At 36.9% G+C, this 21,067-nt stretch overlaps 1 long non-coding RNA gene across 1 annotated transcript in view; it reads left to right on the plus strand.

Annotated features, from left to right (window-relative positions):
* Nucleotides 1–19,954, plus strand: part of LOC130282366 (uncharacterized) — a 31,087-nt gene extending 11,133 nt beyond the window's left edge. Inside the window, exon 3 of the long non-coding RNA XR_008846361.1 lies at nt 19,827–19,954. This is a non-coding gene — a long non-coding RNA (uncharacterized LOC130282366). The remainder of the gene's footprint in view (nt 1–19,826) is intronic.
* Nucleotides 19,955–21,067: the final 1,113 nt, after the last annotated feature.

Here is a 21,067-nt window from a genome sequence, read left to right on the forward strand (position 1 = left end):
GTTAGTAAATTTAATCAAAATATTTATACATATGTATATTTATTCTTTTTTCAATCTGTCTCTATTTTAAGTTAATAACTATAGATCATCTATCTACTTGTCTATGAATTTATCTACATTATCTACAAAAGGGTGTAGAATCATTAACAGAGCAATGCAAGTGAATAAAATGAATGAAAAAAATAAAAATAAATAAGCAAAAAACAAATAAAATTATATATTTTCAAAATAGTTTTATTATATGCTTTTTCAAATTTTTTTTAGAATGTTTCTATATTTTTTCATAAATCTAAAAATCTTTTTTTTTTTTTACAAAATTATTGTATTGTATCTGTCAGATTAAAAATATTCTTTAACACAAACCTGCTCACCCCTGTTCTTAGAAAGCATACGTGGTCGCTGTTTGACTACTATTAAAATGTGCAGTAAATGTGCACAGTATGTTAATGTTACTCAGGTAGTGGTTGTTGTCTTTTCTTCCTGTAGACTACTTGTATGGTATGAAGGCAAAAAAAAATAAAAAATAAATCCTTCTAATGAATAATAGAATGTCGGTGTTAGGTCCAGAGGTCATTTTGTCAGTTCTGACCAGAAGAAAGTATTTTCTTGTACTGTAAGAGAAGTTGAGCTGAAGAGGGTGATACACAGCGAGGCGTCCTCCGAGGCCCGCTTCCTTATCAAGTTTTCATATCAGCATTTTATCTGCTGTGAATGTTGTCGTGTTTGGTTACTTAATTTTTTTTTTTTTTTAGATATTTTTCCCCCTTTTGTATTATTATTACCTTAATTATTTATTCATCTATATTTTTCCTTTTTATTTTTTATTTTTATATATATATTTTTCTCCCCCATCCAAGCCATAGCTGGAATTGGGCAGTCAGCATTGAGCTGGGGAGTGCTGGCATGTTTCATTACATTCTCAAGATGGCATATTTATGGCAATTGCCAGCAGGGTCGTGCTTCTGTCCTACTAAATGTAGTGGAGTATGAAAAAGGCAATTACATCTCACTGGGTGACCTTTTAACAGCCATGACTAGCTCCTATCTATACATAATTATTATAGGTGGTGATTTCCAAGTATTACAATCTCCTACAGCCGCCTTTAATTCACATCACATTTAGGCAACGTTTGGCACCGCTGTTAGGGATTTTTAACCCCTTGAAGAAAAAGAAAAAAAAAAAAGAGAAAAACGGAGGAGAGGATGAAACGAGAGAGAGAGAAAATGAGGGAGGAAAAATAAATTTGCAAAAAGGATGTCAAAGCTCTCAAGTCATCCTAGTAAAAACATAGCAAATAAGATGTCGTCCTGTTTGTATTCATTATCAGTTCTTACATGCTTCGACTCTTGCATTAAACATTAGACAGCCTCTGATGCTTGCTTAACAGTTTAATTCCCTCCTCAGTATTCAGGCTGTCATAATAAAATCACTGATGCAGACAAAGTCAAATAAGAGCAAGAGGAGGCAGGAAGCATGTAGCACTACCCATTGTCATCGCTTACAGTTCGCTCCGCACTCCTTACAGGGGCTGAATGCAGCATATGCTATGAAGTGACACACAAATTCAATCTCTCCTCGCACTGCTGTGGCCAGCCTATCTTCCCAGTGCAGGGTAAGGGTGGCACGCATGCAGAGTGGTGATAGCAACCCCTTCAAAAGAAACCAGGCTTTTGAGCCACTGGAGCTGGCACAATGTAAGCCACTTCTGTCAACAAAGAGTGAAGTCTAAAGAAGCCGGAGATTCCACTATGGGAAGATTAACAGCCCCTAAATCCGTTTAGGCCTCTTTTTTTATTTTTTTATTTTTTTTTATTCCTTACTTATTTACAGGCTGTTGATCTTGAAGGCTGAATCAGAACAAGAGATTAGCTCTATTAAGTGCTGCCCATTTTTTGAATTATGTTTTTTTGTTTTTTTTGAGAAGCACACTTGGACGATACGAATAAGAAAATCCCATATTAGCCGGCGTTACTAAAAAGCGCGCACTTGACGGCCATGACAAAAGCCTCCTGAAGACTCCTTGTCGCGGCCAGTGATCCATTGCAAATACAGTTTAATATATAATTTATATCCAACAGCTGGTGGTGGGGGGGGGGGGGGAAGAACACGGCAATATCTAAATTATTTCTGTAAATAATGAATTTTAAAAATAAATAAATACTGTAAAAATAAAAAAATGAAAAAAAGAAAAAATTCAGTTTGGAATGTGGAAAATTGTTATAAAAAGAAAGATATAAGAAAAGTTTGGTATGGACGCGGAGTCTTTTCTAGGTGGTAAATGCCTAATCGTTGCGGTGTGTGTGTAATCCTCCCTCACATATTTTATCTGCTAAGCAGGACGGCGTAGAGAACCTTACGGTAATCATTTTGAGGGGAGCCGTAATTTGCCATCTTACTTCTGCTCCTGAATTAGAAAGTGTGTCCAGTCTTGTATTTCCTAATGTTCCTCCTAATGCATGGCCTAATACTTCTTAAATTGTACATCTCAATATCCTAAGAGGAAGACTGCTCCTCATGGGGTTATGTCTAATTATCGGGCTCTGACAAAAGCAAAGGGAAAAAGACAGGCGCATGATTTCGAAATTAACGCAAGAACAGTAATGTGAACATTTTTTTTTTTTTTTTTTTGGAACAATAAGGATTGGAACATTTTTATCTTTTTCGACAGTTGGGGGAGAAAATGCATATTGCACAAACTGGTTACACGATTATATGATGTCATTTTTGCTTTTATTAATATTAGTAATAATAATATAGGCATAGACATTCCATTTGTGCAATATGTGTATTTGCACATAGCCCATTAGGTACAAGGGCCCACTGCCACTTTGAAAGAACCATGTGCTTGGCGTGTGCCATCTAGGCACTACAGTGTGCCAGGGCCCTGCAACCCTTGGATGATCTAATCTAGGCAAATAGGCAGATGTGTGCGAGCGCCAATGCATAAATGTACTGTATTTTCCGCCATATAAGATGCTCCTGCATATAAGACACACCCAATTTTAAAGGATGAAAATCTAGAAAAAAAAGATTCTGAACCAAATACGATGTAAAGTATAGGACAGTGATCTTCAACCTGCGGACCTCCAGATGTTGCAAAACCTCAAATCCCAGCATGCCCGGACAGCCAATGGCTGTCCGGGCATGCCAGGAGTTGTAGTTTTGCAACCTCTGGAGGTCCGCAGGTTGAAGACCACTGATGTAGGAGGTAATACTCACGTGTCCCCGCCGCTCCGGACCCGTCACCGCTGCCCTGGATGTCGCCCTCCATCTCTGTCGCCGCGTCCCCGGGATGTCCCCATCGCGCCGGAACGTCTCTGCTGCCCGGTATCCTTGCTCTCCGTCGTCGCCATCACATCATTACGCACACCGCAACGCACGCTGCTCCTATTGGATGATGAGACGGTGTGCGCGACAATGTAATGGCGATGAAGGAGCGCACCGGCCATGCAGGGGATACTGGCACGGAGCAGACGGTTGATATTTGAGATCTAGTAATTTAAAATAATTTTCTGATCTTTGTCCTCAGGGGATTTATTGGTATTTAAGATGTAATCAGATCTAATAAAATATATGTGTACAGAGAGATACAGAGAGATAGAAATATATATATACACACACATGTACATACTCACATAATACTCTCTCTCTCTCTCTCTCTCTCGCTATATATGTATATATATATATATATATATATATATATATATATATATATATATATATATATATAGTATCTCACATAAGTGAGTACAGTTTTCAAATTTTTGTCAATATTTTATTGTATATTTTCAAGTGATGACACTGAAGAAATGCCCCTCTGTTACAATGTACAGTAGTGAGTGCACGTCCTGTATAACAGTGTTTAATGTTGTGTCCCCTCAAAATAACTCAACACACAGCCATCAATGTCTAAACCTTGTTAACAAAAGTGAGCACGCTCCTGAGTGGAAATGTCCAAATTGGGCCCAAAGTGTCAATAATTTTGTGTGACCACCATTATTTTCCAGCACTGCCTTAAGCCTCTTGGCCATGGAGTTCACCAGAGGTTCACAGGCTGGCACTGGTGTCCTCTTCCATTCCTTTATAATGACATCATGGAGCTGGTGGATGTTAGAGACCTTCTGCTCCCCCACCTTCTTTTTGAGGATGCCCCACAGATGCTCAATAGGGTTCAGGTCAGGAGACATGCTCGGCCAGTCCATCACCTTTACCCTCAGCTTCTTTAGCAAGGCAGTGGTGGTCTTGGAGGTGTTTGAGGTCATTATCATGTCTGAATACTGCCCTGTGGCCCAGTCTCCATAGGGAGGGGATCATGCTTTTTTCCAGTATGCCACAATGCATGTTTCATGTTTTTAGCGAGTGACGCTGTTTTTAGTTTACCTTTAAGTGGGTTTTCCAGGCATTTTTCATTGATGATCCATCTTCAGAATAGACCTCCAATGTTTGATCTTTTCGGATGCAAGATCTGGGACCCTTGCTGATCTGTTGTTCACCACAGTTGTGGCATCCACAATACATAGTGAGTGGAGCCTGAAGCAGACAGCGCCATACATTACATAGTGTCTGATCCCGGGGGTCCTGCCGCTGGGGACTTCCGGTTCTCCCTGCAGGTTCTCCCTGCTGCTCAAAGCATTCGTTTAGATTGGGTGAAGCGCCAGAGGCTCATGACCTCACGGTCACGGTGCTACACCCCCTCCCATAGACTTGCATTGAGGGGGCATTACTGTGACATCACGAGCCTCTGCCCTGCACCACCAGTCATCCGGCACGGAGCGAACTTCGCTCCGTGTACCGGATGTCTGGGGTGCTGCAGCTGAGATCGCGGGGTCCCCAGCAGCGGGACCCCCGCGATCAGACATCTTATCCCCTATCCTTTGGATAGGGGATAAGATGTCTAGGGGGGAGTAACTCTTTAAGGGCTGGTCCTGCAGGACTCCTGCTAATGGGAACTGCGTTCCTGCTGTGGAAAAAGTGCAGGAACTCCGTTCCCATGAGTTCCTGCAGGACTTGAGCCCTGGTAACTACTGTGTTGGGGTACACTATTTAAGAGGCATTATCACAGTGTGGAGCCCTATGGATAGAAAGTCCGTATGGGTGCAGGATGCAGGAAAAGTGCAGAGCCTAAAATCTTTGTCTGATAGATTCTGCAGAAACAAGTCTCCTGGAAGAAGTTGCCATCTAGGCCTGGAAAAAAAATAAAGTAGGGTTTTATTCAGTATCAGTATATTGGGTCAGTATATTCGGTGTGGTGGTAATGTATAATAATGATGTGGCGGTATTATTTGTCCTTTGTGTAGTGGTATTAATCTTAATGTAGTATTAGTATACTAGTTTTGTTTGGTATAATGTGGGATTGGTGGGGGGTCCAGGTTTTTTGAAAAGGTCGGTCTATAGTAGCTCATCCGCCACTGCATGTGTACAATCTATATTTAAATGTGCCTATGGGTGTATTTACATGTACAGTGTAGCAGAAGCTATGGTTCTATGGGGCTCCAAAATTCCTAATGGCGGCCCTGCCTATGATGCCCTCACTGATTGGGACCTCCTTGGAGCAATGGGGTCTCATTCAGCTGACAGCACTGTCAGAGGTCCTTTAGCATAGGAATTGTGTTGTATTAACACATGTAAGATTTTTAACTTTTTTTTTTTTTTTTTTATGAGAAGTGCCCTTTTTCTACTTGAGTCTTTGCCCCCAAAATGTCTGTGCACGTCCCTAAGCTGTAATATACATCCGATAAGTGTGTATGTGCGTGCGTGCGTGTGAGGGAAGGGAGTGTTAAAGGGGTACTCCAGTGTTTAGACATCTTATCCCCTATCCAAAGGGGGTCCCCGCCGCTGGGGACCCCCGGGATCATGCATGCGGCACCCCGTTTGTAATCAGTCCCCGGAGCGTGTTCACTCCGGGACTGATTACCGGCGACTACAGGGCGGGTGGCGTGTGACGTCACGCCCCCGCCCCCGTGTGATGTCACGCTCGGCCCCTCAATGCAAGCCTACGGGAGGGGGCGTCACAGATCGGACATTGATGGTCTATCCTGAGCACAGATAATGAATGGAAAAATCCTGGAAAACTCTTTAAAGAACTACTAAAAAAAAGACAGTTCAGTCATTTATCTAATTTTCCTATATTCCTGCTGTGAAGGAAGTAAAGTTTCAATGGAAATCACTGATAACATACACAACACTAATTTGTATCCAAAGAACAAGGAATACCAGCTCACTCCTGTTGCATGCACCCGGACTGGACTTGGACAAATCCACATAAATAGTGAATAAGGAACTTCTTTATTGAGACATCATGGTTGCCAAGGGATACAGCAAGGGTTCATGTAACGTGACGCGTTTCGGCCCGCCGGGCCCTGCAGGCCAAAACGCGTCACGTTACATGAACCCTCGCTGTATCCCTTGGCAACCATGATGTCTCAATAAAGAAGTTCCTTATTCACGGGTCAGCGCTGGACATTCCTTTCCTTTTTCCAACACTAATTTGTAGTAACACCATGCGTATCAAGTCATATTTAATAATGAATGTATCACATGCACATTTGTGGGTCTTAGGGCTAAAGAGGACTTTTCATTACAAGAAAAAGAAAAAAAAAACTCATAATCCATTATTAAGCTGATATTGTTGTTATTCGATTTAGTAAAGCCAGTAATGTCGGAGCAAAACTACTGTTGCTTTAATGTACCATAATTCTCGGACAATTTGGCTCTGAAAAAAAAAATGGATTACATGGCTTATACCATATGATGAGTTTTTGACACATTTGTTCTTTGCTCAACAAGATAGCATGATTTAGTTGGTAAAGGTGTAGCTAAAATGCTATGTCAAAATTGTGCCAAAATTATGGTACAAAATTGAAAGTGATACTCTGGTACTGAACAACTTATCCCTCATCTACAGGAAATAAATGTCTGATCATTGGGGGTCCGACCTCTGGGACCCCTGCAATCTCCTGCCCGGCACCCAGACTCTCTCCATGTATGGAGTGGGCCCCCTCCATGTACCTCTGTGGGAGAGCGAAAGATGCAGTATTTCCGGCTCTCCCATAGAGATGCATGGGCAACAGAGCTCCATGCATGAAGCGCTGCCCACTCCATACATGGGGAGAGCCGTGGCACCAGGCAGGTGAATGTGGGGGCCCCAGCGGCCAGTCCCCCACAATTAGACACTTACCGCCTATCCAGTGGATACAGGGTAAGTTATTTATGACCCCTTTAAGCATTACTTTGGTTGAGCATGTCTACAGAAAGAGGTGTAACTTGAAGCTCCAGTGAAGAAAACATTTTTTAATCAACTGGTGCCAGAAAGTAAAACATATTTGTAAATTACTAATTATTTTAAAATCTTAATCCTTCCAGTACTTATCAGCTGCTGCATGCTCCAGAGGAAGAAGTTCTTTTCTTTTTGAATTTCTTTCATGTCTGACCACAGTGCTCTCTGCTGACACCCCTGTCCATGTCAGAAACTGTCCAGAGCAACATAGGTTTGCTATGGGGATTTACTCCTGCTCTGGACAGTTCCTGACATGAAAAGAGGTGTCAGCAGAGAGCACTGTGGTCAGACTGGAAAGAAATGTAAAAAAAAAAAAAAAAAAAGAACTTTCCCTCTATTATATGAAAGCTGGCAAGTACTGGAAGGGTTAAGATTTTTATATAGAAGTAATTTACAAATCTGTTTAATTTTCTGGCACCAGTTGATTGATCGCTGGTGACCCCCGCAATCTCTGCAGCAGCACCCCGCCATCATCACTACAGAGCAAACAGGCTCTGTGCGTGATGACGGGGCGATGCAGAGTATGGAGCATTGTAATGTCATGGCTCCGCCCCCATGATGTCCAGCCCCGCACTCTTAATAAATGTCTATGGGAGGGGGCGTGACGATTGCCATGCCTCCTCACATAGGCTTGTATTGAGTGGGTGGGACTGACGTCACAATGCTCCGTCCCCTGCATCGCCCAATAATCATGCACAGAGCCAATTTGCTCTTTAGTGATGCGGGGCAGGGTGCCGCTGCAGAGATTGTGGGACTCCCCAGCGACAGGGCCCCCACGATCAGACATCTTATCCACTATCCTTTGGATAGGGGATAAAATGTCTGGGGCGTAGTACCCCTTTAAGCACACAACCAAATTGTGCACCACATTTATTCAGAGAGGTGCACCGAAAGATAACGTTCTTGTAGTGCTGCAGGTGGATTAAACATTTCCTGACAAGTGTTCATTGTGGACTCTATAGATTATTAGTGTTGAGCGGCATAGGCCATATTCGAATTTGCGAATATTCGCGAATATATGGACGAACATTCGTCATATATTCACTAAATTCGCATATTCGTAATATTCTCGTTTTATTTTCGCATATACGGAAATTAGCATATGCAAATTTTCGCATATGAGAAAATGCGCACGCCAGTCTCACACAGTAGTATTACAGCCTTCTTTACCACACAAGCTGGAAGCAGAGAGGGGTGATCACTGTGATGTGTACTGTGAAAAAAAAAAACGAATATTCGTAATTACCAATATATAGTGCTATATTTGCGAATATTCGCAAGCAACACTATAGATTATGGCTACATGGTTGAGGATCTCTTCAGCCGGGCACCATGTGAACAGTTCATTGCAGGTGAACATATATCAAGGGATCATTGTCAAAAGTGAACAACTTAATTTAATAGGAAAATGAGTTGCACATATTTGGCCACATATAAAGGAAATCATTCCAGCATTGCAGAAGTTACATACATACATTTTTTACTTACCTTTCATTCTGTCATTGGTAGCGTTAAATGTTCCAGCACTTTTCTTTTTACTAAAACCAGTTTTGGAATATGAACCCAAAATGGCTGCGCACTGGCAGCTGACGGACAAGACTGTATTATTACCTGTTAAACAATAAAATATAAATCTTCTCGGCTGCCTATGCAACAAACTATTGATATCTGTTTTTCTTCTGTGGCACAAATAGGAGCTTTAGGCGAGGAGTGTAAGGCTGTAAATGATATTTACATATGGGCCGAGTCTGTAAAAGCAATTAGAAACTGTAAACCTGGAAATATTCATTTGCCAGTGAGCTGTAAAAGAGCTCGGTACATTTACAGTATTAGACATTAATAGACAGCTTTTACATAACGAGCTTTTACACATTTTCGTGCCTGTACAAGAAGAAATACAGCGCCAGACTGAAACATACACAAAAATAGAGGGCCAAGTATGAAAAACAAGTTGTGGATAATAAAAAGCAGTGTAAAAGGGGTATAGCCATCTTATAATATTATGGTATATCATTATAGGGGAATAGACATCTTATAATATTATGGCATATCATTATAGGGGTATAGGCATCTTATAATATTATGGCATATCATTATAGGGGTATAGACATCTTATAATATTATGGTATATCATTATAGGGTATAGACATCTTATAATATTATGATATATCATTATAGGGTATAGGCATCTTATAATATTATGGTATATCATTATAGGGGTATAGACATCTTATAATATTATGGTATATCATTATAGGGGTATAGACATCTTATAATATTATGGTATATCATTATAGGGGTATAGCCATCTTATAATATTATGGCATATCATTATAGGGTATAGCCATCTTATAATATTATGGTATATCATTATAGGGGTATATACATCTTATAATATTATGGTATATCATTATAGGGGTATAGACATCTTATAATATTATGGCATATCATTATAGGGGTATAGACATCTTATAATATTATGGCATATCATTATAGGGGTATAGACATCTTATAATATTTTGGCATATCATTATAGGGGTATAGGCATCTTATAATATTATGGTATATCATTATAGGGGTATAGGCATCTTATAATATTATGGTATATCATTATAGGGGTATAGACATCTTATAATATTATGATATATCATTATAGGGGTATAGACATCTTATAATATTATGGCATATCATTATAGGGGTATAGACATCTTATAATATTATGGCATATCATTATAGGGGTATAGACATCTTATAATATTATGGCATATCATTATAGGGGTATAGACATCTTATAATATTATGGCATATCATTATAGGGGTATAGACATCTTATAATATTATGATATATCATTATAGGGGTATAGACATCTTATAATATTATGGTATATCATTATAGGGGAATAGACATCTTATAATATTATGGCATATCATTATAGGGGTATAGGCATCTTATAATATTATGGTATATCATTATAGGGGTATAGACATCTTATAATATTATGGTATATCATTATAGGGGTATAGACATCTTATAATATTATGGCATATCATTATAGGGTATAGACATCTTATAATATTATGATATATCATTATAGGGTATAGGCATCTTATAATATTATGGTATATCATTATAGGGTATAGGCATCTTATAATATTATGGTACATCATTATAGAGGTATAGACATCTTATAATATTATGATATATCATTATAGGGGTATAGACATCTTATAATATTATGGCATATCATTATAGGGGTATAGGCATCTTATAATATTATGAAATATCATTATAGGGGTATAGGCATCTTATAATATTATGACATATCATTATAGGGGTATAGACATCTTATAATATTATGGTATATCATTATAGGGGTATAGCCATCTTATAATATTATGGTATATCATTATAGGGGTATAGACATCTTATAATATTATGGCATATCATTATAGGGGTATAGACATCTTATAATATTATGGTATATCATTATAGGGGTATAGACATCTTATAATATTATGATATATCATTATAGGGGTATAGACATCTTATAATATTATGGCATATCATTATAGGGGTATAGACATCTTATAATATTATGACATATCATTATAGGGGTATAGACATCTTATAATATTATGACATATCATTATAGGGGTATAGACATCTTATAATATTATGGTACATCATTATAGAGGTATAGACATCTTATAATATTATGGTATATCATTATAGGGTATAGGCATCTTATAATATTATGACATATCATTATAGGGTATAGACATCTTATAATATTATGACATATCATTATAGGGGTATAGCCATCTTATAATATTATGGCATATCATTATAGGGGTATAGACATCTTATAATATTATGGCATATCATTATAGGGGTATAGGCATCTTATAATATTATGGTATATCATTATAGGGGTATAGACATCTTATAATATTATGGTATATCATTATAGGGGTATAGACATCTTATAATATTATGGTATATCATTATAGGGGTATAGACATCTTATAATATTATGGCATATCATTATAGGGTATAGACATCTTATAATATTATGATATATCATTATAGGGTATAGGCATCTTATAATATTATGGTATATCATTATAGGGTATAGGCATCTTATAATATTATGGTACATCATTATAGAGGTATAGACATCTTATAATATTATGATATATCATTATAGGGGTATAGACATCTTATAATATTATGGCATATCATTATAGGGGTATAGGCATCTTATAATATTATGAAATATCATTATAGGGGTATAGGCATCTTATAATATTATGACATATCATTATAGGGGTATAGACATCTTATAATATTATGGTATATCATTATAGGGTATAGACATCTTATAATATTATGGCATATCATTATAGGGGTATAGACATCTTATAATATTATGACATATCATTATAGGGGTATAGACATCTTATAATATTATGACATATCATTATAGGGGTATAGACATCTTATAATATTATGGTATATCATTATAGGGTATAGGCATCTTATAATATTATGACATATCATTATAGGGTATAGACATCTTATAATATTATGACATATCATTATAGGGGTATAGCCATCTTATAATATTATGGCATATCATTATAGGGGTATAGCCATCTTATAATATTATGGCATATCATTATAGGGTATAGGCATCTTATAATATTATGACATATCATTATAGGGGTATAGACATCTTATAATATTATGGTACATCATTATAGGGGTATAGACATCTTATAATATTATGGTACATCATTATAGAGGTATAGACATCTTATAATATTATGGTATATCATTATAGGGTATAGGCATCTTATAATATTATGACATATCATTATAGGGTATAGACATCTTATAATATTATGACATATCATTATAGGGGTATAGCCATCTTATAATATTATGACATATCATTATAGGGGTATAGCCATCTTATAATATTATGGCATATCATTATAGGGGTATAGACATCTTATAATATTATGGCATATCATTATAGGGGTATAGACATCTTATAATATTATGGCATATCATTATAGGGGTATAGACATCTTATAATATTATGGTATATCATTATAGGGGTATAGACATCTTATGATATTATGGCATATCATTATAGGGGTATAGACATCTTATAATATTATGGCATATCATTATAGGGTATAGACATCTTATAATATTATGGCATATCATTATAGGGGAATAGGCATCTTATAATATTATGACATATCATTATAGGGGTATAGACATCTTATAATATTATGGCATATCATTATAGGGGTATAGACATCTTATAATATTATGGCATATCATTTTAGGGGTATAGGCATGTTATAATATTATGGCATATCATTATAGGGTATAGGCATCTTATAATATTATGGTATATCATTATAGGGGTATAGACATCTTATAATATTATGGTATATCATTATAGGGGTATAGACATCTTATAATATTATGACATATCATTATAGGGGTATAGACATCTTATAATATTATGGCATATCATTATAGGGGTATAGACATCTTATAATATGGAATATCATTATAGGGGTATAGACATCTTATAATATTATGGTATATCATTATAGGGTATAGGCATCTTATAATATTATGGCATATCATTATAGGGGTATAGCCATCTTATAATATTATGGCATATCATTATAGGGGTATAGCCATCTTATAATATTATGGCATATCATTATAGGGTATAGGCATCTTATAATATTATGGCATATCATTATAGGGTATAGACATCTTATAATATTATGGTATATCATTATAGGGGTATAGACATCTTATAATATTATGGCATATCATTATAGGGGTATAGACATCTTATAATATTATGGCATATCATTATAGGGGTATAGCCATCTTATAATATTATGGCATATCATTATAGGGTATAGGCATCTTATAATATTATGGCATATCATTATAGGGTATAGACATCTTATAATATTATGGCATATCATTATAGGGGTATAGGCATCTTATAATATTATGGAATATCATTATAGGGGAATAGGCATCTTATAATATTATGGAATATCATTATAGGGGTATAGGCATCTTATAATATTATGAAATATCATTATAGGGTATAGGCATCTTATAATATTATGGCATATCATTATAGGGGTATAGACATCTTATAATATTATGGCATATCATTATAGGGGTATAGACATCTTATAATATTATGACATATCATTATAGGGTATAGGCATCTTATAATATTATGGTATATCATTATAGGGGTATAGACATCTTATAATAGTATGGCATATCATTATAGGGGTATAGACATCTGATATTATGATATATCATTATAAGGGTATAGGCATGTTATAATATTATGGTATATCATTATAGGGGTATAGACATCTTATAATATTATGGCATATCATTATAGGGGTATAGACATCTTATATTATGGAATATCATTATAGGGGTATAGACATCTTATAATATTATGGTATATCATTATAGGGGTATAGACATCTTATATTATGGAATATCATTATAGGGGTATAGACATCTTATAATATTATGGTATATCATTATAGGGGTATAAGCATCTTATAATATTATGGCATATCATTATAGGGGTATAGACATCTTATAATATTATGACATATCATTATAGGGGTATAGACATCTTATAATATTATGGTATATCATTATAGAGGTATTGGCATCTTATAATATTATGACATATCATTATAGGGGTATAGACATCTTATAATATTATGGTATATCATTATAGGGGTATAGACATCTTATAATATTATGACATATCATTATAGGGGTATAGACATCTTATAATATTATGGTATATCATTTAAGGTTTTTTTCCAGGTTTTTATAAAAAAAAAAATACATTAAAAATAACAAAACAGAACAGCAGTTACTTACCTCTCGAATTTAATACTGGTGCCCTGTTCAGGCTCCAGTTGGCACCCTGGGCTTTCTTTTATAGCAGATGTCACATGACTGCCACAGCCAATCAGCAGCCTGAATGGTCACCTGCCCTTCTCCGGGCATCATGGCTCCCATCAGTGAGAAGCGATGCATAAAGTACAGCATTCTACTGCTACTGTGGCGGTTACATGTGATCCACTCCAAAGGTAGACCAGGGTACTGACCAGAGCCTGAATAGGGGATCAGTGCAGGAACTGCTGCTTAGTAATTTTAATGCATTTGGGTCCCTTAATAAAAAAAAAAAAAAAAAAGAAAAGATCAGAAACATGGCATGTCTAATCAGGATGCAGTTCTTTCCAGTACGCACAGGGAAGTTACTCCTTCTTTTCTCCTTTAGACCACAATGAAGAGGGCCAATGCATGGATGGCCGATTCACTTTGGACTACTTTTCTCTTATGTAGGGACCACCGACTTAGGAGACAAATCTATTACAAATGTATAGCTTATATTACAGACAAGCCATACATTTCCTTTATAGTAATAATCCTGTCATCTTTTTACACAGGATACTGCAAAATGTTAGTAACATTTCCTTAACATCTCTAATAATGTCAATGGGATATTTCTGATTTTAAGTGCTATAAATAGGCTTCAATTAACTTTTACCAGGTGTTTGCTGCGTCATCGGCCAGAATTACACATTCTCTACACTATTCTATCCAGTAAAAAAATAATATATATAAAACCTGCTGGATCCCATTAAAGTCAATGGAATGTATAAGAGCTGGTTTACTTCAATAATAGGGATCCTTGTAATGGGCAATGGGTGCAGACCTTCTGTGTCACCGAGCTGGCTTATCTTTGGGTTATGTCCAGAAGTGGCAGCTAAGTACATTCCAGGTTTCTATCCTTTTTCCTGCTTCATGATGCAGAAACTGGACTTCTGCTGCAAGAGGAACAATTTAATTTAACAAACATGGTTCCAGTATGGGTAGTGCTGGCTCAGCAGACCACAAGAAAAGGGGCAAGGCAGGCAGAACAGGCACATGTCAACAATCCAGGTTGACAACATGAGAAATGGTATGGTACAAAGAAATCAGGCAATATGGAGTCCAAGAAACTAGCCTATATCAACACTGACATGTGATGCATAGAGATAGAGCCAGGAGAATTGGGAGCAAAGGCACAGGGGTGGTCAGAAGAAAGTGTGGAATGAGACAGAGATTGGAGAGAATAATTGGATTCTGACAGGAAACACCTGTTACCACTGGCCAATGACCACAAGAGAGAGGGGGACACAAGAATAGTGGTGAGTAGCAGGACACAGGCAAGAGAGCCTGCAGCTGGTTTAAAGATGGCCAAAATATGGACACATTCTAAAGTTGACCTTATAATAGAAAAACCAAATTAAAGTTTGACTAAACGGAATTTAGGTTGAGGAATTGTGTAGGAATCATTTAGGCAGACTCATGCATGGGTGGGGTCTAGGACAAAATATTGACATAAAAATATTGCTACATTCACTAATAGAAAAAAAATTGGACAGATTTAATTTCACAAATGCAAAAGTATTCTTGTGCCCAAGTTGCGCCCCATTTACTGTTTGTAGAAAGTTTTTAGACACTTTCATTTGACAAGAGGGCAAGGATAAGGCTAAGTTCATACGGCTGCTTTGCCCAGTGGTGTCAGCTGTGCTCTGACCCATTTAGGATCCATTCGATGTCGAAAAAAAAAGAGCCGAACGGACCCTAAGTGAGTCAGACCACAACTGACCTTGCCTATTATCTGCTGCTCAGTATGTACAAGAGCAGGGACTTCTTTGTTATGGACAGGAATGCCTGCTCCTATTCAGATTCATCCAGAGCCAATAAAAAATATGGAATCATGCAAATCCAAATTTATTCTAAAAGTTAATTTGTTCATCCCTAGTCATATCTAAAGGCAATGTTTACAAACTACGCAAAAGTTAGTTTGTTTGTTTTAATTCACAATAGCTTGTTAGATAATCATGTTCAATGCTTCATTTAATTTGGACAATTTTGTCTCACTCCTGCTATTAAATCAGCAAAGTGACAGGTTTGTGACAGTGTAAAACACCACAAGAGATGCTTCAGAATATTTAAAAATCATTAAACAAACAAACTAACCGGAACATTTAAGTCAATTACTGCAGTTTCTCCAAAGGTTTCAACCCTACGAAAGCTCTAGAGGGCCAGGAACCCTCTGACAGGAGTAACATAAGAAACCTTTTCTTATTGAATCGACCTCATAAATTTGTTTATAATTGAAATGACGTACTGCAGGCCTTCTATGGATTCCCTTCATTTTATAAATACTCATGAAAAAAAGTAACAATATTGGCAAAGTGAATTGACTCCAATTGTGTAAAGCTACAACACACCTACGAGTCAACCCCTGAAACAATAGGTGACAGAGCAGGCTGTAAATTCTGAATAGCCTGTTTCACATAAAGTGTGTTTTATAGAGCAGGTGCGCCTCCGTTTATCGATATTGTAAAGGAATGAGATCATGCCGGCAATAAAGAAAACGAAAAAAAAATCTATTAATTAAAAATGTGATAAGCTAAATAAAACCAAATGGGGTCTTTAATAAATCTATATGGCGGTTTTGTATCAAGTTATTTAGACTGAATGCCAAAGTGTTCCAAAGTGTATTATACGAGGTGGAAGAACATTTCAAGGGGGGGAAAAAAACTCTTTTTTGGAATCGTAAAAGTTGAACACCGGATTTTGGAATCAAATTAATAAGAATGGCTTAAACAGCCAAAAGTATTTTGTACACATATTAAGATTCGAATGGGAAAAATTATAAATAGGATATCCTGCAAGAGGGTTTATTACTGATTTCCTTTAGGGAAGATGGTATTGTTCAACGCTACAATGAATAGGGGAAAGGGTGTAAAATAAGACAAGGCGTGTGACACACATTCTTCAAAGACTAGACTTCTGAGGAGTATGTTGTGTTTTTTTGCATAGAAAGCCCTGGCTATTTATACATACAATATGTAAGATATGTTGTGTTTTTTTACTTGGCATAATGTTGCCTTGATTGAAAGAGAGATCTCCGAGAAAGTTTTATTATTTTGTTGTTTTTTTTAGATATGACTGTACTTTGTGACTAGGCAAATGTACAGTTCCTGAATGAACAATGATGTAAAAAAAAATGTACAGTGTAAACAAAAAATAAATAAATAAATAAAAATTAAACATAATGTAGAAATGTAAAAAAAAGACAGTGATTTATAATTAAAAAAATGAAAAAAATTTGACAATATTAAGGATCTGCCATTTAGGACTTAAAACTCTTACAAGATATCAACTACAGTATGTAAATCTTCGCCATTAAAGGTGTTGTCCAAGAGTATACCAAATAAGTATGTCTGCAGGAAATGTTATACAATAATAAAAAATAAAAAAAATACTTACAGGTAAAATCAAGCACAGATCCAAGGGGTGCTGGTGGTTCCCATTGGCCTTTGTTTTTCTGTCCTGCAATGACATAATATACATACAGATGACAACTACAACCAATTGCTGGTCTCAAATATTGATCCTAGCCGGTATGGTACGTGACAGCTGAGCTAAGTGATTAACTGCAGTAGCCATGTGGATGTATGTGATGTCATGGCTGTACAAAAAAAAGGAGTAAAGTTCCTCTTTTGGCAGACAAAAGTGTGTGGTCATACATGTTCCAGTGGCAATTTGGGAAAAAGGGATATGGAAAGTAACTCCCTAGTGGAAGGAAGAGTGTTTGCTCTCTGATGCCACCTACTGGAGGTAACATTACTGCAAATCAATGCCTTACTCAATGCAGAAGTTCATTTTCTGCAGCCTACAATATGAATGTTGTCTCGGACCTTTCCCAACTTGCAGTGCGGCTCGGGACAATACATCACAAAACATGTGCTAAAAGGGGGCTTTGCTGGTTTGTCTGTTTGTATGAAGCCTCCTGATGATGTTACTGGTGCCCATGTGTGTGCATTCATCATTACACAAGTACACTGCTTGTGTATCAGGTTGTGTGGTGCTGCAAGGGGTGGAATGACCGATGTGTGGGAGGCTAATAAGTCCCCTCCCACCTTGAAACAAAGGATCCTGATCATTGTAGTCTGAGGGAGAAACAGGAAGTAGCCAGTTCCCAAAAACTAGCCAGCAGTGTGATGGGGGATACAGGACATGGCCATTTACCACCAACACAAGCACAGATCCTTGCTAAGCATGCCCATTACTGTATGACACTTAATTACTAAAGTCATGTTGGATAACCCCTTTAAAGCATAGTTCAGCATTACATTACATTACAATTCCCAGAGGGTTTTAAAAGAGTCAGTCTTTGCTACTTCCAGTAGGTGGGACCAGAGAGCAAGCTCTTTTCCCTCTGGGAGAGAGCTTCTTTGCAGTACAAATAAACATAGACAGTTGGGGACCCTCGGAGCTTCAGCGGTGAGTTTGAGAGGTCTGTTTGTTATTTTAATAGAGTCACAATAACCTCAGGGGCACTAAGGTCCCAATGAGGACTGACTACCTTAAAACTTAGCTTTTATTGTAATTAACGTAAAATAAGACCTGGTGATTAGTAACTGTTAAAATTGGCATCACTATATCCTAGTATTATGTCACCGTTTAACATCACAGAATGAATAGAGAAAAGTAAACTGGCTACTGGCTCCTCCACCGTAAGTGACCAACTGTCACCCCCTCTGTTTATTGATAACCTGGTGGGGCCTACAGGCTCTTCCACCTTATTTATAGGTATCAAGGAGTGGTGCCTACAGGCTTGGCCAACCACTCCTGGTGGGGCCTACAGGCTCTTCCACAGTATATATAATGTCAGTTACTCTCTCTTAACCAAGGAGTATAAGTGACACAATTAAAAACTACATGTTTTGGTGTCACCACACCGTCTTCATTTTTCCTCCTGAAGACTGTGCGGTGACATCGAAACATGTAGAGGGCGGCAATTTTTCATGTTTTAATTGCGTCATTTATACTCCTTGGTTAAGAGAAAGTAACTGACATTATATATGGTGGAAGAGGTGGTTGGCCAAGCCTGTAGGCACCACTCCTTGATACCAATAAATAAGGTGGAGGAGCCTGTAGGCCCCACCAGGTAATCAATAAACAGAGGCGGTGACAGTTGGTCACTTACCGTGGAGGAGCCAGTAGGCCACACCATTTGCTTTTCTCTATTCATTCTGTGATTTTAAACAGTGATATAATACTAGAATATAGTGACATCAAATTTAACAGTTACTAATCACCAGGTCTTATTTTACGTTAATTACAATAAAAGCTAAGTTTTAAGGTAGTCAGTTCTCATTGGGATCTTAGTGCCCCAGACTTTGTCCTGGGGTTATTGTGACTTGAATTGAATTGAATCCGTGGTCTCAGACTTACCTTTTTTTTTTTTTTGGTTTATTGTCTTCAGGTTTGTTATTTTCTAACATTTCCTGCATCCTATTCAAGATAGGCCCGTAGGCCCACATTTCTGCTTTTTATATCATTTTCATATAACAATTTTTTTTGTCTGATCTTTATTTTCTTTTGTTTAGAACTCAAAAATAAAAGAAACTACACAAAGACACAAAGCAAGTGCCAGCAATTTGTTTATGGAATTATTCATAATTTTTTCAAGGCCTGATCTAATATTATCCCATGGAGTCTGCAAACAGCTTGCTCTTACTCAAGTGTCTAGCACAGGAAGGAATCAGCCTGTACTTAAAAAAAATAAAAAATAAAATAAAAACCACATCTATTTTTTTTTTTTTTGCTTTAAATAAGAATTGTATGTCCTGAAAACGGCATATTAAGCCAGCAGAATGTTAACTGCAAGGTAAGAGTGTTGTTTTATACCCTCAGTAACCAGACCAATTATCTGTAAAGTTTTTTCATATTTAATGTATCCCCAGTCTCTCTTCACCATCTGCCCTTCCCCCCTTCGAACATTGTGGAATTTTTATGAGATACGACAAAAATGGGCACTTTCCTTATTACCATCTCACTGTGGAAATCAAATATGCAAGGAAAGTAGTGTATATACTAATTAGTGCTGAATTCATAATTACTGTGTTCATTGATGGAGATACATTTGAATACATTCAGCCCCTCTGGGAGCCGAGCAGGCTGTCCGGAATAGTTTGAAAAAATGCCCTCAGCTTCTTTTCTTCTTGAAATTAGGGATCTGTGGCATACAGTAATGTATAAGAAGAAGATTCAAAGTACCCGCAATTTCTTTAAATATAATTAATCAAGTGAAGCATGTAACCTAATGAATGTATTTGATATAAGCTACTGTTCAAATACAGATTTTTATCTCCCCCTCTCTATCTCTCTACTGGAATTTGTAAAGGGAAGGATGGAGGGTACCGGGGATTCTTGTTTAAAAGCTTACTCTTCACGTCTTGAAGGATGTCAACAGTCTGCATGCTTGTCAAATTACAGACTGACACACAGCCACAATTTTTAATTGCAGGAAATTAATAACAATTAAGATTTACAGAATGTTGGGAGAGTAAGGAGAGGAAAGAAAGGCTGTCTGGAGATAGAGAAAGGATCCTAGATTAGTTTGATGCAGATTACTTGGAGGAAAAAAAATACGGAGTAAATCGGGACAAAAAATAAATATTGCAATACTGTTTTTAACGTATGAATATTTTATTTTGTTACATTTTTTTTCACCAAAATGTTAGTAACTAAATAAAGGAGATATGTTTGGAGATGGACAATGTCCAATTTGTGACCAACACTTGGGTTCTTCAGGCAGCAAGACCACACCACCACCCTACCATTGCAA

The sequence above is a fragment of the Hyla sarda genome, chromosome 7 (genome assembly GCF_029499605.1).
Source record: "Hyla sarda isolate aHylSar1 chromosome 7, aHylSar1.hap1, whole genome shotgun sequence".
NCBI lineage: Eukaryota > Metazoa > Chordata > Amphibia > Anura > Hylidae > Hyla > Hyla sarda.